The sequence below is a fragment of the Bos javanicus genome, chromosome 16 (genome assembly GCF_032452875.1).
Source record: "Bos javanicus breed banteng chromosome 16, ARS-OSU_banteng_1.0, whole genome shotgun sequence".
In the NCBI taxonomy this organism is placed as follows: Eukaryota; Metazoa; Chordata; class Mammalia; order Artiodactyla; family Bovidae; genus Bos; species Bos javanicus.
In genome coordinates this window covers 7980824-8000734 of record NC_083883.1, presented here as the reverse complement: position 1 = coordinate 8000734, position 19911 = coordinate 7980824, and the positions used below count along the sequence as shown (strand labels likewise).

Genomic DNA, 19911 nt, shown 5'->3' with positions numbered 1-19911 from the left:
TTTCGTCAAGAGGCGTTTTAGTTCCTCTTCACTTTCTGCCACAAGGGTGGTGTCATCTGCTTATCTGAGGTTATTGATATTTCTCCCAGTGATCTTGATTGCAGCTTGTGATTCTTCCAGCCCAGCGTTTCTCATGATGTACTCTGCATATAGTTTATGTTTTTTTTTTTTTTTTAAGAAATTATAACCAGGCAGAAATTATAATCAGATTACCATTTTAACTCAGCCATCCCAACTACTTCTGCCTTTCTGGCTGTTTCTTTTCTCTTTTTTTCTTTTTTTCTTTCTTTCTTTTTTTTTTTTTTAATAGAAAATTATTTAATTAGTATATATGTGTTCCCCATCCTGAACCCTCCTCCCTTCCCACACCATCCCTCTGGGTCGTCGCAGTGCACCAGCCCCAAGCATCCAGCATTGTGCATTGAACCTGGACTGGCATCTCTGCGTATAGTTTAAATAAGCAGGATGACAATATACAGCATTGGCGTACTCTTATCCTATTTGGAACCAGTCTGTTGTCCCATGTCCAGTTCTAACTGTTGCTTCCTGACCTGCATATAGGTTTCTCAAGAGGCAGGTCAGGTGATCTGGTATTCCCATCTCTTTCCACAGTTTATTGTGATCCACACAGTCAAAGGTTTTGGCATAGTCAATAAAGCAGAAGTAGATGTTTTTCTGGAACTCTCTTGCTTTTTGAGTGTTAGAGCAGATATTCGCAATTTGATCTCTGGTTCCTCTGCCTTTTCTAAAACCAGCTTGAACATCTGGAGTTCACGGTTCACAAATTGCTGAAGACTGGCTTAGAGAATTTTGAGCATTACTTTACTAGCTTGCGATTGTGTGGTAGTTTGAACATTCTTTGGCATTGCATTTCTTTGGGATTGGAATGAAAACTGACCTTTTCCAGGCCTGTGGACACTGCTGAGTTTTCCAATTTTTCTGGCATATTGAGTGCAGCACTTTCGCAGCATCATCTTTCAGGATTTGAAATGGCTCAACTGGAATTCCATCACCTCCACTAGCTTTGTTCATAGTGATGCTTTCTAAGGGCCACTTGACTTCACATTCCAGGATGTCTGGCTCTAGGTGAGTGATCACACCATTGTGATTATCTGGGTCATGAAGATCTTTTTTGTAGTTCTTCCGTGTATTCTTGCCACCTCTTCTTAATATCTTCTGCTTCTGTTACGTCCATACTATTTCTGTCCTTTATCAAGTCCATCTTTGCATGAAATGTTCCCTTGGTATCTCTAATTTTCTTGAAGAAATCTCTAGTGTTTCCCATTCTGTTGTTTTCCTCTATTTGTTTGCATTGATCACTGAGGAAGGCTTTCTTATCTCTTCTTGCTATTCTTTGGAACTCTGCATTCAGATGCTTATATCTTTCCTTTTCTCCTTTGCTTTTTGCTTCTCTTCTTTTCACAGCTATTTGTAAGGCCTCCCCAGACAGCCATTTTGCTTTTTTGCATTTCTTTTCCATGAGGATGGTCTTGATCCCTGTCTCCTGTACAGTGTCATGAACCTCAGTCCATAGTTCATCAGGCACTCTATCTATCAGATCTAGTACCTTAAATCTTTTTCTCACTTCCATTGTATAATCATAAGGGATTTGATTTAGGTCATACCTGAATGGTCTAGTGGTTTTCCCTACTTTCTTCAATTTAAGTCTGAATTTGGCAATAAAAAGCTCATGATCTGAGCCACAGCTCCCGGTCTTGTTTTTTCTGACTGTATAGAGCTTCTCCATCTTTGGCTACAAAGAATATAATCAGTCAGATTTCAGTGTTGACCATTTGGTGATGTACATGTCTAGAGTCTTCTCTTGTGTTTTTGGAAGAGGGTGTTTGCTATGACCAGTGCATTTTCTTAGCAAAACTCTATTAGTCTTTGCCCTGCTTAATTCTGTATTCCAAGGCCAAATCTGGCTGTTACTCCAGGTGTTTCTTGACTTCCTACTTTGTTTAATTCCTTAAATTATATTTTGACTCTCCTGTCAGATGGCTGCCTTTAATATCTTCCTAAATTCCCAATTTCCCAATGCCAGTTTTGTACACACTCTTATCAGAGAACAGATGGAGAGAGCTAACAGAGGAGAACCATGATATCTACCCAACATTGGACATTATAGTAAAAAGGAATTACATCTCAACTCTTCTCAAATGTTGCTGCCCAAATCTACAAACACTAACAGTGTAAATCCAGAGACTTATAAAGGAAAGAAACTGGAATTTACTGCTGGGATTCCAATGGGTTTATGTGGGCTGGATCATTGTTTGGCTGTTGCCAAGGAGTTTAGTGAGATGGCATAATGCTGTTGGGTTGGTAGGATGAACATTTGGTCACTGAGGGAAGGAGAGCCTGTTTGTTGATCCTCAGACAAGGAGAATCTAGGGTTACAGTCTCCAGGTTGTGAGGATGGAGATGATTTTCAAAAAGAATATGGGGCTCTGTTGTCTTCCACTACAGGGTCTAGAGCATGATGAGAAGTTGATAGAGTCAGAATTTTAGTGGGCAAAGATTGAACTCCTGCCCATTCTTAGCTAGCACTTGGTCCAGGCTGCTCAAATAAGTGTTCAGATCAGCTGTGAGACTTTGAGCATCTCAGACTTAATTAAGACACCAAAGGCCAGCACAAATGGCCACCTCCCCAGTTAACTCACATTAACTGCTCATCCAGACTTGGTCAAGTTAAAGGGAAGCTAATTCTTGGCAGAGCCATCATGTGGCCTTTGGTTTAGAAGGTTCTGAGCTCTGAGCCAACTTGTTGGCCAAACAGATGACTGGTCACTTAGCAAGGTGAACTGGACATTGGGAAGGCTGCTCGTGAGATGGTTGAGTGTGTGAAGAAGCTTTGGAGGATGGACAGACTTGGAATCCTGTGGTCTTTCTGAGGGGCTTTTCTCAGAGGAAACTTGTATTTTGTATCAGGAACTGAAATATAGAGACAAGTGGTAGAAGGAGGATTTAAGCTCTTTTTAAGGCTGAGGCATCTTCTCCAGGGCATCAGCTCTCATCCACAGAAAACTAGGGTCAGGATATTTTGAGTTGGGGGTAGGGTTGAGGTCCTGTTTAAGGAGTTTAAGCACAGGTCTCAGGGGTGCAGGCATCTGTGTCCTCAGGGAGCCATCTACAATCCTGTCCCAGATCCACTATTTATCATTGTGTGACCAATGGAAAGTCACTTCATCTCTCTAAATTTCAACACCTTCTAATGTAACATATGGATTTAAGCCCCCACTTTGTCTGCCCTTCCTCTTTTTTTTTTTATTTTAATTTTAAACTTTACAATATTGTATTAGTTTTGCCAAATATCAAAATGAATCCACCACAGGTATACCCGTGTTCCCCATCCTGAACCCTCCTCCCTCCTCCCTCCCCTACCCCCGCTCTGGGTCGTCCCAGTGCACTAGCCCCAAGCATCCAGTACCGTGCATCGAACCTGGACTGGTGACTCGTTTCATACATGATATTATACATGTTTCAATGCTCTTCTCCCAAATCTCCCCACCCTCTCCCTCTCCCACAGAGTCAATAAGACTGATCTATACATCGGTGTCTCTTTTGCCGTCTTGTACACAGGGTTATTGTTATCATCTTTCTAAATTCCATATATATGCATTAGTATACAGTATTGGTGTTTTTCTTTCTGGCTTACTTCACTCTGTATGATAGGTTCCGGTTTCATCCATCTCATTAGAACTGATTCAAATGAATTATTTTTAATGGCTGAGTAATACTCCATCGTGTATATGTACCACTGCTTTCTTATCCATTCATCTGCTGATGGGCATCTAGGTTGCTTCCATGTCCTGGCTATTATAAACAGTGCTGCGATGAACACTGGGGTACACGTGTCTCTTTCCCTTCTGGTTTCCTCAGTGTGTATGCCCAGCAGTGGGATTGCTGGATCATAAGGCAGTTCTATTTCCAGTTTTTTAAGGAATCTCCACACTGTTCTCCATAGTGGCTGTACTAGTTTGCATTCCCACCAACAGTGTAAGAGGGTTCCCTTTTCTCCACACCCTCTCCAGCATTATTGCTTGTAGACTTTTGGATCGCAGCCATTCTGACTGGCGTGAAATGGTACCTCATAGTGGTTTTGATTTGCATTTCTCTGATAATGAGTGATGTTGAGCATCTTTTCATGTGTTTGTTAGCCATCTATATGTCTTCTTTAGAGAAATGTCTATTTAGTTCTTTGGCCCATTTTTTGATTGGGTCATTTATTTTTCTGGAATTGAGCTATAGGAGTTGCTTATATATTTTTGAGATTAGTTGTTTGTCCATTGCTTCATTTGCTATTATTTTCTCCCATTCTGAAGGCTGCCTTTTCACCTTGCTATTAGTTTCCTTTGTTGTGCAGAAGCTTTTAAGTTTAATTAGGTCCCATTTGTTTATTTTTGCTTTTATTTCCAATATTCTGGGAGGTGGGTCATAGAGGATCCTGCTGTGATGTATGTCGGAGAGTGTTTTGCCTATGTTCTCCTCTAGGAGTTTTATAGTTTCTGGTCTTACGTTTAGATCTTTAATCCATTTTGAGTTTATTTTTGTGTAAGGCGTTAGAAAGTGTTCTAGTTTCATTCTTTTACAAGTGGTTGACCAGTTTTCCCAGCACCACTTGTTGAAGAGATTGTCTTTAATCCTTTGTATATTCTTGCCTCCTTTGTCAAAGATAAGGAAGTTTTGGCCACAGCAATCAGAGCAGAAAAAGAAATAAAAGGAATCCAAATTGGAAAAGAAGAAGTAAAACTCTCACTGTTTGCAGATGACATGATCCTTTACATAGAAAACCCTAAAGACTCCACCAGAAAATTACTAGAACTAATCAATGATTATAGTAAAGTTGCAGGATATAAAATCAACACACAGAAATCCCTTGCATTCCTATACACTAATAATGAGAAAACAGAAAGAGAAATTAAGGAAACAATTCCATTCACCATTGCAACGGAAAGAATAAAATACTTACGAATATATCTACCTAAAGAAACTAAAGACCTATATATAGAAAACTATAAAACACTGATGAAAGAAATCAAAGAGGACACTAATAGATGGAGAAATATACCATGTTCATGGATTGGAAGAATCAATATAGTGAAAATGAGTATACTACCCAAAGCAATTTATAGATTCAATGCAATCCCTTTCAAGCTACCAACGGTATTCTTCACAGAGCTAGAACAAATAATTTCACAATTTGTATGGAAATACAAAAAACCTCGAATAGCCAAAGCTATCTTGAGAAAGAAGAATAGAACGGGAGGAATCAACCTACCTGACTTCAGGCTCTATTACAAAGCCACAGTTATCAAGACAGTATGGTACTGGCACAAAGACAGAAATATTGATCAATGGAACAAAATAGAAAGCCCAGAGATAAATCCATGCCCTGCCTCTTGAACAGGGCGGGGTGTCAGAAAAGGTGATAATACATACTCTCCATGAGCTATAAAACCTCATTTCTGTGAAAAAGCTGAAGAATAAGCTTCCGTCTCCACTTATTGGAGCCATCAAAATGCCCTCTCTGCTTTCAACCACTACTGAAGGTCCACCTTATTCTTGCCATCATTCAAGGTTGAACACTTACAGAGGCATTATGAAGCACCAGTCCTGAGAGAAATTCATCCATCAAATTAAAAATTTGAAATTAAAAATTGCAGCCACAAAATTAAAAGACACTTAATCCTTGGAAGGAAAGTTATGACCTACCTAGATACCATATTAAAAAGCAGAGGTATTACTTTGTCAACAAAGGTCTGTCTAGTCAAGGCTATGGTTTTCCCAGTAGTCATGAATGGCTGTGATAGTTGGACTCTAAAGAAAGCTGAGCGCCAAAGAATTGATTCTTTTGAACTGTGGTATTGGAGAAGACTCTGGAGAGTCTCTTGGACTAGAAGGAGATCCACCCGTTGCAACCTAAAAGAGATCAGTCCTGGGTGTTCATTGGAAGGACTGATGTTGAAGCAGAAACTCCAATATTTTGCCCACCTGATGTGAAGAGCTGAGTCATTTGAAAAGACCCTGATGCTGGGAAAGATTGAGGGCAGGATGAGATGGGGATGACAGAAGATGAGACGGTTGGATGGCATCACCGACTCAATGAACATGGGTTTGAGTGGACTCTGGGATTTGGTGACGGACAGGGAGGCCTGGTGTCTGCGATTCATGGGGTCACAAAGAGTCGGACATGATTGAGCAACTGAACTGAACTGATGGAACTTTTTAATTCTTAAAAATTATGAAAAGAATAAATACAATGTATTTTTTATGACAATGCTCAGTCGCTAAGTTATGTCTGTGAGCCCATGGACAGAAGCACACCAGGTTTCCCTGTCTTTCACTATCTTCTTGAGTTTGCTCAAATTCATGTCCATTGAGTCGATAATGCTATCCAGACATCTCATCCTCTGTGGCCCCTTCTTTTCCTCCTGCCCTCAGTCTTTCCCAGCATCAGGGGCTTTTAGAGTGAGCCTGTTCTTTACATCAGGCGGTCAAAGTATTGAAGTTTCAGCATCAGTCCTTCCAATGAATATTCATGATTGATTATCTTTATGATTAACTGGTTTGAACTCCTTGCTGTCCAAGGAACTCACAGGAGTCTCTTCAGCACCACTATTCTAAAGCATTAATTCTTTGGCACTCAGCCTTCTTAATGGTCCAAGTCTCACAACTGTACATGACTTCTGAAGTATAGTGTGATTTTTAGTGCTTCCCTCTGTCAGACCGAGTTCCAAGTCAATCAGGTTCCCCTTAGCCAGAAAGCTTAAGGCTCTCTGACTCATTTCTGAAACGTTCATCTCCTTTGCCTTCCTCCACCCATGATAAAGGTTGTCCAACAGATTTCAGCCCACACTTATTAACCACCCACATCCACACACTCCCCCGATGTGTCCACATTAACAAGGTCTTCCCGATCAGCATCACAGATGTCCTGACAATTCCTCTATGTCCTCCTAGAGCTCCCTGAGGACCAGCTTGAGGAGCTATCCATTTCAACGTTGGAGGAAGAGGCTCTGCCCAACTCCATAGTAAGTGCCTCCTATTCATCTGAGATAAAAGTGTTGCTTAATGACTTTATTTTCTAGCTGAATTCAGATAAAGGTTCAAAATAGTCAAGACAGTTCATATAAACAGTTTTTAATTTGATGGATGAATTTCTCCCAGCAGATAACTTATTCAAAAGGATGTTTTTCAAAAATTACAGCATAAATTAAAAACTGGAATTGGGAGCAGTTTCCTCAGCAGAAACTGTTCCTTCCTGAAATGAAAGTTTTAATTACTGGTGAAAATGAGCTGGAGTGCTCTTCCAGGAGGAGGGCCAGCCTTTCCCACAGGTGTCCTCTATTGTTCTTTTGGGGCTACAGACTGAACAGCACATTCCCATTTGGTTTTCTGAAAAGAAAAAGAGAACAAAAGACCTGAATGCACAATACTCAAGATGCTGACACCCTCACACTGTTTTCTTCTTTCTAATTGCAGGTGTGTGAACAAGCCAGTGAATACAGTAATTATTCAGGGATCATCCCTCTGATGAAAATAATCTAGTTGATAAAGGTGGCAATCTCTTGCCAGCTCTGTTTGGAGAGTTGCCCTGATGCTGAATTCCTAAAGGGGGTGAAGGCAGGGGGTGCAGATTAGAGACTGATCTCCCAGGAAGGAAAATGTCTGTGCTCTATGGTACCTGGAAACAACTACATCATTTAGATGCATGGGTTTGGGTCCCATGTGTGAGCCCATGCAGTGTGATTCTCAAGCTGTCTGTGTGTGTTTCCTCAGGAGATGTTTCCCTCTTATAAGCACAAGTCAACTGTGAACTTTCTAAACACTTCTCAACACACTGTGCACTGGCTGTCAATTACCTACAGTAACCTACAGTGAAGGCAGTGATCTAGGAATGAATCCTTCCAGATAGGGGTGGGTTTGCAGAAGATATAAACAGGCAGGATTTTCATGAGTCTTTGTCATCGAAGGGTGGCATGTATTTCAGTGTTTCTTTTTTCCCGAACTGTTAGGTTATCACTAGTTTAAATACAGAAGTTTAGTTTCATTATTTCCTGCTCCTCTGATTTGCTCTTATTTATACAACAAAGAGGATGATTCAATAGCAACTCAGTCCATAGTTACTAATGCCTTATGCATACACTCCACCCCATACTCCTCCAATAAAAAGGCTCCTGAGAGGTTAGTGAGCACCTCACCTGTGTCCCTGTGCTGTTTATTCTGTGTCCCTCCAGCTCCCCAGGAGGACATGGCAGTGGAACTGCCCTAGGCCGGGGTTGAGGACAAGCCTCTGAGGACAGTGGACGTAAGTGCAGCTTTCTTAACCGGGGCAAGGCTGTGGCCTCACTTCTTTATTTTCCTTTCAGTCAAACACAGTTATAGTAATATGAGAATTTGCGTTACCACTGAGGCATGCAAATCCTTGGCTGGGAAAGTAGAGAGGATAAATCTATTATCAACATAGTCCTGATTCAAGAGGACATTTCAATAAGACAGCATCATTTATGACTGTAGGTACTTTGCTCAGCAGAAAGTTTTCTTTCTGGAAAAACAATTTGTAAACATTGGTCAAATTAAAACTGAGAGATCTTATGTGAAACACACCAGTCTTTGCAACAGGAGACTGTCTGTTTTATTTTGGAGCCACTGAAGTAAAGAGTGCTAGTTACCTGAGGACAAAAACCAGATAACAGAAGACTTAGTGAGGGAAACTCAAGATGCTCACACATTCACTCTGTTTTCTTCTCTGCAATCACAGGAATCTGGGGAAGCCTGTGAACACAGTAAATATTCAGGGATCATCATTCTATTGAGGGACAATCCAACTGATAAAGGTGGGGTTCTCTGACTGGCTCTGGTTGGAAAGTGGCCCTGAAGCTAGATTCCTACTTGGGGTATGGGCTGTAGGTGAAGAGAAGAGACTGATCTCCCAGAAAAGAACAATGTCTTTGTTCTATGGTACCTGGAAGCAACTACATCACTTAGATGTTGTAGGTTTGTGTGAATCAGGGTTGGGGGCCCATATGTGAGCCCAAGTGGTGTGAGTCTGAAGCTCTGTGTCTGTGTGTGTTTCCTCTGGAGATGTTTCCCTGGTACACAGCACTAGTCAACTGTGAACTTTCTAAACACTTCTCACTACCACTGCACACTGATTATACATTACCTGATTCTTTCCTCAACTCATCTTTCCTCAAAAGGCAAAGTGAAAGTCATTCAGTTTGTATTCAAACCTTTGTGGTCCCATATACTACAGTCCATGGAATTCTCCAGGCCAGAATACTGGAGTGGGTAGCCTTTCCCTTCTCCAGGGGATCTAACAAACCCAGGGATTGAACACAGGTATCCAGCATTTCAGGCAGACTCTTTAACAACTGAGCTATCAGGGAATCCATTCCTGAAAATAACTTAACATTAATTTTCCTCAGGTGAAGATGGCAATCGGAAATATGGCCCAAATTCTTAACCTCCCACTGGAAAAGCTGAACTGAGTACCTAGGGTTGATCTCAATTTTGCTCCTCTAGAGGAGTGACTTGCTCCTACCAGTCACCAATGTGATCCTCAGTCATGCAGAAAAGGGGTCTCAGCATGTATATCCATCCCTGGAGGTTCTAGCAGGTCCAGGGGTCCAGATCCTGCCATCATTATAAGGTGGGCACAGTGGTCAAGGAACCCAGTGTAACCATAGGTGGATTAACACCAACTTTGGAACAGTCATTATTGTGAAAAGTACCTCGGGACTCACATCCTCCTGGTAAACTCACAGATTCTGAGTGCTGGGTGGCCTTTTGTAGAGTGGAAGTCATATGTGTTGGTGTTCCTGTCTTTGTTTACACAAGGACAAAAGCATATTATCAAAAGAGATGTATTTCATTGTACTGGGTAACATTACCATAACTTCACATTGATTAAACCCTGTAGTACACACTCAAGGGAAATTGTCAAATAAAGCTCAGAGTGGAACATGATAGTCTAGTGACCATGACTCTTGTTGTAAATCTCATGCACAGCTGGGTCAGAGACAGTCAGATTCACTCCATGCTTCTTCTCCATAATGAACTGTCCCACTAAAAGTATGACTTCTGTGAGTGTGAACCACCACTGACTCAGTGGACAAGCAAACATTGTTTGGAAAATCAAGCCTGGGAAATAACATCTCAGGATCAATAAAAGCTATTTGGAAAGGTAGTATTGAATTCAGTCTTCTAACAAGAGTTTGCCTTTAATCAAGAATAAAGTCTCACAGACTAGGTAGGTACAACAGCTGAAACAGTGGATTCTGAGGATGCAGTGATCTAGGAAGAAATCCAGAAGATAGGTGTGATTTACCAGAAGCTCGAAACAGAAAACAGGGTCATGGGTCTGTCATTGAAAGCTGGCATGCACTGTAATGTTTCACATTTCCCCATTGGTTTGGTTATCACCAGTTAAAGCCAGCCAATCTCTTTCATCGCCTTCCTGCTTGTCTCCTTGGTTGTACTTCATCCAGCAAAGAGGAGGATTCAAGAGCAGCTCAGTCCATAGTTACTAACCTCTCTCATGTACACATTCCACCCCATGTCCCATCAAACAAACAAAAAACAACCCTGAGATCTTTGTAAGCAGCCTCTCCTCTGTCCTGATGGCCTTCTGTTTCCCTCTAGCTCCCCAGGAGCACCTGGTGTTGGAACTGCCCCAGGTCGGGGCTGAGGAGCCACCTTTGTGTCCCCTGGAGGTAAGCTCAACTGTCTGTGTCTCACATAGATGCTGCTTCACTTCTTTATGTTTCATTCAGTGAAATACAGTTATAGTAATCGGACAATGTATATTAGCACTTATGTATGCAATTCCTTGCTGGTGAAATACTGACGTTAAATCTGCATCAACACAGACCTAATTCAAAAGGACACTAAAAATACCGTCAATTCTGCCTGTAGGTACTTTCTTCAGTAGAATTTTTTCCTCCTTGAAACGGAAAGATCTTAAGTAAAAGAGCCCAGCCTTTTCAACAAGGGTCCTCTCTGTTTTCTTTTGGAATGATTGATTTTTTAAAGAGTTTAGTTACCTGAGGAAAACAAAAAATCAGATAACATAAAAGTTACTGCAGAGAACACATGATGCTGCCACCCTCACACTGTTTTCTTCTCTCTAATCACAGGCAGCTGGAGCAGCCAATGAACTTGGTAAATATTCAGCGACCATCCTTCTGCTGAGGAACAATTTAGCTGACGATTCTGGGGCTCTCTTGCTAGCTAGGTTTGCAGAGTTACCCTGATGCTGGATTCCTATGTGGGGTCAGGGTTGGGGGTTCTGAGAAAAGACTGATCTCAAGTTATGAACAATGTCTATGTTCTATGGTCCCTGGAAACAACCACATCTTTTAGATGATGTGAGTTTGTGTGAATCAGGGTTGGCCCATGTGTAAGCCCATGTGATGTGATTCTGAAGGTGCGTGTATGTGTGTTTCCTCAGAGATATTTCACCCTTACACAGCACAAGTCAACTGTGAACTTTCTAAACACTTCTCATCACCACTGCCCACTGACTATACTTTACCTGATTCTTTTCTGAACTCAGCCATTCCTCAAGTTTCATTAATATTCATTTTCCTCAGATGAAGATGCTGCTGAGAAAAATGGCCCAAGCCCTTGTCCTTCTAAGTGGAAAAGCCAAACTGAGAACCTAGGGGGCTTCCAGTATTTCTGGTCTGGACCCCTTACCTGAACTGATCACTCATCCTTGAAATCCGAGTCATGAAACAAGGGGTCCCTGCATCTATGTTTATGCCTGGAGGTACTATGAGCTCCAGAGGTCCAGACCATGCCCATCATTATAAGGTTGGCACAGTGGTCCTGAAAGGACAAGCAAAGTGGATTAACAGCTAAGTTTGGCACAGTCATTATTGTGAAAGGCACCTCGGGGTTTCCATCCCATGGTGAACTCACAGATTGTGAGTTTTGTGGCCTTGTGTAGACAACGTTGGTCCTATCTGTTGGTGCTAGTGTCATGCTTAAACAAGGAATAAAGCAGATTATCATCAGGGAGATATTTCCTTTTACTGGATGATATTACCATAAGCCTTACATTGATTAAACCTGGTAACACACACTCTAGGGAACGTGTCAAATAGATCTCACATTCGATTTCGAATGTTAGCCTCATGACCATGAGTCGTTGTAATCTCCTAAACAGCTGGGTCAGAGACAGTCAGCATTCACCCTTGGTTCCTCTCCATAATGAACTGTCCCATTAAATGTATCACTTCTCTCATTGTGGACAGCCACTGTCTAGGTGGACATGCAAATATTGTTTGGAAAGTGAAGACTGGGAAAAAATATCACATGATTGATAATAGATATTTGTAAAGGCAGGACTGAATTCAGTCCTCTAATAGAGCTTGCTTTTAATCAAGAATAAAATCTCATAGAAAACTTGTTCATTTCAATAGCTGCAACTTTGTATCCTGGGGAGGGAGTGATCTAGGAAGAAATCCTGGGTTGATTTAGCAGATGCTCCAAACAAGCAGGAGGGATGTTCATCTCTGTCATTTAAAGCTGGAATGCATTTTAGTGTTTCTTTTTCCCCCACTGTTTAGGTTATCATTAGATCACTTATTAAAATGCAGAGGCTCTCTTTCATTTCTTTCCTGTTCCTCTCCTTTGTTCTCCTTCATCCAGCAAAGAGGATGATTCAACAGCATCTTAGTCCATAGTTACTTACCCCTTCATGCATACACTTTACCCCTTGTCCCTATCAAAAAAAAAAAAAAAAAGCTGAGTGACTGGTAGGTAGCCTCACCAATGTCCTAAGAGCTACTCTGTCTCTCTAGCTCCCCAGGAAGACCTGGTGGAGGAACTGTGCTTTCTATAATCAGCTGTCCCACTAAACAGATGGCCCCTGTGAGTATGGACAGCTACTAGCTCAGTGGACATGTACACACTGTATAGAAAATGATCATTGATAGAAAAATACTATATTATTCATAATAGCTACTTTTAAATAGTAGGAATTCAGTAATATAAAATCTTATGCATTTGATTTTCTTTAAGACAAATAATTAGTGAATTAAGAGAATAGCATACTTTTCCCAGGATTGATTTCAGTCCTCTAACAGAGTTTACTTTAAATCAAGTACAAAGCCTCATAGAAAACATGATGAACAGAGTAGCAGCAACTGTGGATCTCGGAGGAAGAGTGATGTGGGAAAAATCAAGAGGCAGTAGCGATTTAGCAGGAGCTCAAATGGTGGGCTGCCGTCTATGGGGTCGCACAGAGTCGGACAGGACTGAAGCGACTTAGCAGCAGCAGCAGCAAAATGAGCAGGAGGAGTCATGGGTCTCTTTCATTGAACAGTACACACATTTTGGAGTTTTCCATTTTTTAGATTGAATATTTCATGTTGATTAGGTACCTCTAGCTAGAAAGCCAAAGATCTGTTTTCATTTCCTTCCTCTTCTCCTTTACTTTCCTTCCTCCTCCAAAGAAGATGGATGAACACAAGTTCAGTCCATGCTTATTAACCTCCCACATCCATACACACCACCCCATGTCCACACAAAGAGAAAAAATCCTGCATGATTCCTGAGCTGCCTCTCTAGTGTTCTAACACCTACTTTGTGTCCCCTAAGTTTCACTGAGGACCTGCCAGTCAACCCAACTTGTGACAGGACCAGAAAGACTCCATGTGTCTCCAAGGAAAGTTTTTTTTTTTTTTTTTTCTTTTCTGGTCTGGGATAGAAATATTGTTTCCTTTCTGAATTAAGTTATGAGTCTTCGAAGGTGTTCGTTTCATATACAGACGATTCCCTTGGTTGGGATAATGTGGAGTGAGATACTTATTACCAATCATGATGCCTCAGTCCACAGGATATTAAAATTGTTAGCATCCATTACACCCTGTCAAGTACAGATTTCTCTCTCCTGTGGCAAGATTTCCTATAAGAAAAGAATTCTTCAGTTTCTAACCCAAACAATCTTAGAAGTTCCATCTTCCAGGCAAAGGTCTTATGTTTCATCCTGAGTATGTGTGTTCTGATATTGCTGAACTCCACCACTGTTCCTCATGAGGCTGCTGCTGCTGCTGCTAAGTCGCTTCAGTCATGTCCGACTCTGTGTGACCCCATAGACGGAAGCTCACCAGGCTTCCCCGTGCCTGGAATTCTCCAGGCAAGAACACTGGAGTGGGTTGCCATTTCCTTCTCCAATGTATGAAAGTGAAAAGTGAAAGGGAAGTCGCTCAGTCGTGTCTGACTCATAGCGACCCCATGGACTACAGCCTACCAGGCTCCTCTATCCATGGGATTTACCAGGCATGAGTACTGGAGTGGGGTGCCAATGCCTTCTCCATCATCAGGAACTGTCACTAAATGAACCAAAGAGTGTGCATCTATGTGATCTTATCCTCATAGTGTCTTCTCTTCTGTACTTGCAGGTGGCCCTTTCAGGATGTGAAAGTGATATGTATTCTAGAATCATTCACTTTGGGAGAAAAACTCTGTAGATGAGAAAGTTGGGGCTTTCTCTCTGGTTTTAATGTGGAGGCAAAACTGATTCCAAATTCCTGCTGGCAATGAGTATAGGGGCCCTAGTGATAGAAAGTAATGTATAAGTAGAGCAATGTGGCTGATTACTGTAGTTCCAGGAGGAAGCTGTACTATGGTTAATAGTGTAGGTTTGTGTCCGTGGGACTGGGTGTGTCTCTGTGTGTGATGAACAGTGTGATTTTCCATGTGTCTGTGAATTTTCTGTCTTGTGTTTTCCTTGATATTTGTCACCCTAAACATCACTGTTACTGGTGTCAACTCCCCCCCCCCCAAATTTCCTATCACCATGTACCATTAATGAGTACGTATTTAAAAATCAAACCAAGTATACACATTCACTGTATCCATTGATTTTATACCAAGTGAACATCCAATACCCTGAAAGACAAATCTCATCACTACCCAGGAAAATGTTTACCCTGGAGTCTTTTTAATTTTTCTTGAATTTCTTCTTGGCTCTGCTGGGTCTTCATTGCTCTGCAGGGTTTTCTCTGCTTGTGGAGAATGAGGGCATCTCTCTAGTTGTGGTGCGTAGGTGTATCACTTTAGCAGCTTCTTTTGTTGCAGAGCATGGCTTCTAGGGTTCTTGGGCTTCAGTAGTTTTGGAAGGTGGGCTCAGCACTTGTGGCTCCTGGGCTCTAGAACATGGCTCAGTCCTTGTGGTGCACTGACGGGTTTAGTTTCCCCAAGGCATGTGGAATCTCTCCAGACCAGGGTTTGAGCTTGTATCTCCTGCATTAGCATGTAGATTCTTAAGCACTGAGGCACCAGTGAAGCCCTATACAATTCTTAAAAAACAAAACTGTTTTTAGTATCCCCCTCCTAGGTCAATTACACCTTCATTTAGTCATAAATCCCATTTCTTACCATTTCATGACCATTTTGATTGGTCATGATTCATCTGCCATTTCCGTCATTCAAACTCTTTCCTATTAGAGCCTCAGAATGAATCTTTTCCTGTCAGTCAAGGCCCCCAGTACTGGGGAGACTCCTTCCTTCTGCAGGGGGCCCTGGTGGTACCCACATGCCACACCCAGGTCTAGAGGAATCTGAGAAAGGAGAAACCTAAAAGCATAGATGAAGCTCAGGCCAGCTTTGCCTCTTAAGCTTTGAAGTGTCCAGTCAGTCCTATTAATTCAGTGCACTGTGTTGTTCAGCTTGTCTCTAGAACTTCTCCATCCTGCAACAAAAATTTTATAACCATTAAACAGACACTCCCTCTGTCAACCTCCTCCCAGTTCTTGGAACCACCCTTCTACTCTCTGCTTCTCTGAATTTTCCTTTAGAAACCTCAGGTAAATGGAATTGTGCAGTATTTGTCCTTCATTGACTACCTTATTTCAGTCTTACCAGGATCCTTGAGTTTCATTCACAGTGCTGCGAATGACAAGGTATCCTTCATTTTTATATGTTGAAAGGCTTCCAGTGTATGTATACTCCCCATTTTCTTTTTGATTTATCTGCCCGTAGACACTGGGCAGTTTTCTTGGATTTTGTGTACAATATGGCAATGGATATGTGATTGTAGATATCTCCTGAACATTCTCATTTTATCTTCTTTGGACATAAACTCAAAAGAGTGATTCCTGGATCTTATGATCAGTCTCTTAATAATATTTTGAGGGACTTCCAAACTGTTCCATAATGGCTATGTCATTTTACATTCTTACCAACAGGTACAAAATTTCCAGTTTGCTACACTGTTGCCAAAATCTTTTACATTCTTTTTAAAATACACAACCTGAAAGGTGATGTCTCTTTTTGACGTGGTTTCCATTTCACTAATACTTACTGTTGTTGAGGACTATTCCTATGTATATTGATCACTTCTCTGTCTTCTATGAAAAAATATCTATTGAAGCCTTTACACATTTTTAAAAGTCAGTTATTTGCCTTTTGTTGTTTTGAAGCTGAGTTGTAGTAGTTGCTATATATTCTGGATATTGGCCCCTTATTCAGATGCAAAGTTTGCAGATACTTCCTCTCATTCCATCAGTAGCCTTTCTGTTGATTGTTGAAGAGACCATCTTTTCTTGATGTGGTCAGTTTAGAACCCTGGCAAAGATCATTTGGCCTCACATGTGTGAATTTATTCAAGATTCCCTCCTTATGATTCCTTGGTGTCTCTGCCTATTTTGCTGCAGGTGGAACACAGTTTTGACTACTGTGGCATTCTTACCTGTTTTGAATTCAGGAAGCCTGAAGACCCCATTGTCATTCTTTGCTCTTAAGATTAGTTTTGTTCTTTGGGTTTCTCTTCGGTTGCATAAATTTCAGTATTTGGGGATTTTTTCTTTCCATTTCTATGAAAATGACATGAGACTTTGTGAGTGGTTTCAATATATATGTACATCACTTTTAGGAGTATAGGAAGGTCAACAACACTAAATATTCCAGTCAATGAATATAGTATGGTATTCTGATTACTTGTCTCGTCTTTCTTTCGAAAGCATTCTATGGTTTTCAGTGCACAAATCTTTCACTTCCTAAGGGGCCTTTTGTGTTGCCTTGCTTGGGACCTCCAGAGTCAGGGATGGAAAAGATGGGCTCTTGTAGACTGTGAATGTCCCTTCCCTCCCTTCTGTACCTACTCTGTAGTTACTTGTCATACAGGAGCTCTGGGCCATGCCCTTCACCTCTGCCTATAAGTGAGCCCCCTACTGGGGATTTGCTTTGAATCTGAGTGTTCACCTTACTATTTATTGGAATGTTCACAAGCACTCTCCCAATCCCTGGCCTAGGATTAAGAGCCCCAAGTATACCTATATATGAATGATCTCATCAGGGCATCAAATTGTCTACAACAGAGAAAAACATGAAGAGGCAATTAATTGCCTTTTCCTTGTCTTTGGAGCTATGAGAGCTGAACTTTCCAATGTAGTAGGCAGTCGTCAGATCTCCCTATCTATAATTAATATATTTCAAACAATAATTAACATTTTTTTTAAATCACAAAAAACACACATTTGTTTATCACAGTAGCCGTATTTCCAGTGTGTTCATAAGTGTTGGAATTTCAGCTTTGTACGCTTGAATGTAAGAGCTATATTGGGCCTATAGTAGTATAAGGTTAAAATGTGATTCTCTCAGCATCTCTCTCTCATATGAAATTTTGCACTGGGTTCTGACTCCACAAACACAGGGGAGGTCTGTGAACCTGGAGGAAAGACCAGGGAGATGTTGTGCGAGCCAGGCTGAGGAGGAGAAATGGGTGGGTCAAGTCAAGGCTATGGTTTTTCCTGTGGTCATGTATGGATGTGAGAGTTGGACTGTGAAGAAAGCTGAGTGCTGAAGAATTGATGCTTTTGAACTGTTGTGTTGGAGAAGACTCTTGAGAGTCCTTGGACTGCAAGGAGATCCAACCAGTCCATTCTGAAGGAGATCAGCCCTGGGAATTCTTTGGAAGGAATGATGCTAAAGCTGAAACTCCAGTACTTTGGCCACCTCATGCGAAGTGTTGACTCATTGGAAAAGACTCTGATTCTGGGAGGGATTGGGGGCAAGAGGAGAAGGGGACAACAGGGGATGAGATGGCTGGATGGCATCACTGACTCGATGGACGTGAGTCTGAGTGAACTTCGGGAGTTGGTGATGTACAGGGAGGCCTGGGGTGCTGTGATTCATGGGGTCGCAAAGAGTCGGACACAACTGAGCGACTGAACTGAACTGAACTGAATATGTATAATAACTGTATTATTGCTCCTGGTTGTCTTTCTGCAGACTGCTTCCTGGAAAGTATCATCAGCAGTGGTGTAGAAGAGAACGCAGGTAGGGAACAACTCTCAGGTGGGGTTAACAGGGAAAGGATTCCAGGACCACTTGGGTTACACTTAACTCTTTGGAGATGAAGGAAGGTGAATATAAACTGAGGAAGCAGAAGGAAATATGTGTAAGGTTTTTATTTGTTCTTTTCATATTTTAATGATTTTATAGACCGATGTGATCATGTGCTATATCATGCTGTGCTTCAAGACATCTCTTTTTGTTTGTCCATTTAAAATTCTCCTTTCCGACAAGACTACTCTTTCCTTGTCCTTTCACTGCTAAATGTGAAAGCTTGGTTTCTGGTCAGTACCTGCAGTATTTTATGTACGAGGAACTTTGGCTTTATCTCTAAATTCTCCTATGATGGCCACATCCTGTGGGCACAAAATTCTCACGGTCACTTGACACTGGAGACCAAGTTCCTGTAGTGAGTGTCAGGTGGCGGGTGAGATGTGAACCCTCTCCCTCTGCATTTTCAGGACTTGTGGTTTCCCCTCATGTTTGTCCTCATTGTTTGTTCCCTGTATGAAGGGTGCTCTCAGGGTTGGATGAGTCAAAGCTCATATGCTCTGCTGCCCCTGCCTGGGCTGAGTCTCCTGGAGCTCATCTCAGCACCACACCTCCCCAAGGATGCTGTGTTGCATGAGAGCAGTCCATGTGCAGCTGCCCCTAGAGACCAGCATGGCCACAGATTCTAGAAAATGTGAAGGAGCCACTGGCTTTCTTTACACACATTCTCACAGCCCTGCTGACCTGGTCTCCTGGGACTGACCAGACCTAGGTCAGAGACTCAGAGCAGCAGGACCCGGGGTGACTGCTTCCCTTAGAACACACTACTCCCTCCAGACCAAAGCTCCAGGTGGTTTTGATCACCATCTTTGCACACTCCTCAACTCATTTGTTTACCTTTTATTATTTGTTTTACATTTGAGCTTTGGGATTTTCTGATATATTTTGAGTATGAGTTCCTAATGTGATATATGGTTTGCAATTTTTCTGTAGGTTAACTTTTCATCCTACTGATTGTTGAAGAGACTACCCTTTCCCTATTTTGTTGTCCTAGAACCTTCATGAATTTCATTTCACCTTGTATTCATGAGTTTAATTGTTTGTTTTTTATTCTGGTATTTAGGGCTATGCATCTATTTCTATGTCAGTATCATACAGCTTTGATTCCAATAACTTTGTGATGTGTTTTGAAATCAAGAGGTGAGAAACTGATCTTTGTTCTCAAGACCATTTTGTCTATTTGGAGTTCTTAGTGGTTCCATATATATTTTTTGATTTGTTTTTTTCCATTTCTATGAAAATGATATTAGTATTTTGATTGGTGGTGCAGTGAATTTTTCCTTAGATTTGGGCAGAGTAGAAATGTCAATAGTACTAAGTCTCCAGTCTATGAGCATGGAATGTCATGTCAATTCCTCGTCCTTGAGTCACTCTCAGTGTGGTGTGTAGTGTTCAGTGTGCTGGTCATGTCTCTCTGAAGGCCCTGTGTCCCTCCTTCCCTGATCTCAGAGTCAGTGGTGGAGGGATGGGCTTGTGAGGAGACACAGTGTCTCTCCCTCCCTCCTCACCTCTTCTCTGATGATGTTCAGCACAGGCACCCTGGGCCCTGTGTCC

General features: G+C 41.6%; 1 protein-coding gene across 1 annotated transcript in view; it reads left to right on the top strand.

Annotated features, from left to right (window-relative positions):
- LOC133227550 (fibrous sheath CABYR-binding protein-like) overlaps nucleotides 1-19911 on the top strand; it is a 513720-nt gene that overhangs the window by 264806 nt on the left and 229003 nt on the right. The window lies entirely within an intron of this gene.